Consider the following 839-nt stretch of genomic DNA (forward strand, 5'->3'; position numbering starts at 1 on the left):
GTCCCCCCGGCGGGGGCCGCTGGCCTGCCCCTTGCACAGCTCCTGTGCACCTTCGCACGCACAAGCTCGTTGGGACGGTGAGCGGTGTCCTGGGTGCAGCGCTGTGACCCCTGTACGAGGACAGTCGCCCTGGGGTGCTGGTCCAGGTTTTGCCCAGCGGCCGCCCGGCTCATGGCCCTTTGCCTTTTGGGGCCTGGAGGCAGCTGGACCTTGGTCTTAACCAGGACCCAGGGAGAATATTTGGGCAGATGGCCTTCCCTGGGTCCCCACATATCCGCGCTCTGCAGGACACGGCTGTCCAGCTCCCCGAGGGCAGCCCGAGGTCACTGCTGCCCCCCAGCCCCAGGTCTCCCCGAGAGCTGGGGGGCCGGGGCACAGTGCTGCGATGTGCGGGCTGGGGGTCTGGATTCCTTTGTGGCTGGGGGCCCGTGGGCCCCCCCCTTAGCTGGGGTCGCACAGGAGCTGGGACCCCACAGTGGTCCCTGCTGAGCCGGCAGAGAAGACCCTTCCCCACAGCCCAGGGGATGTGCTGTGCGGATTCACTTTTCCCAGGCAGCTCCCACGGCTGCAAACAAAGGAAGATAAAGGCAGACCTCCCGGCCTCCAGCCCAGTGTCTCCGGACTTTAACATGGGCAGCTGGAACAAGTCTTCTCCGGCATGTCAAATATGATGGCCCTTGGCCTGCAGCAGCTGGGCAAGCGCCGCTGGGGAAAGCAAGAGTGAAAGCCGGGCCCAGAGGACGCTGGCCATGTACAGAGCCAAGCCCACAGTCCCTGCCTGAAAGCATGGGGCCTTGGCCACCAGGCCAGGAGGGAGGCAGGGCCAGTGTGGTGCCAGT

This window comes from Alligator sinensis, unplaced genomic scaffold (assembly GCF_000455745.1).
Source record: "Alligator sinensis unplaced genomic scaffold, ASM45574v1 scaffold1322_1, whole genome shotgun sequence".
Taxonomy (NCBI): domain Eukaryota; kingdom Metazoa; phylum Chordata; order Crocodylia; family Alligatoridae; genus Alligator; species Alligator sinensis.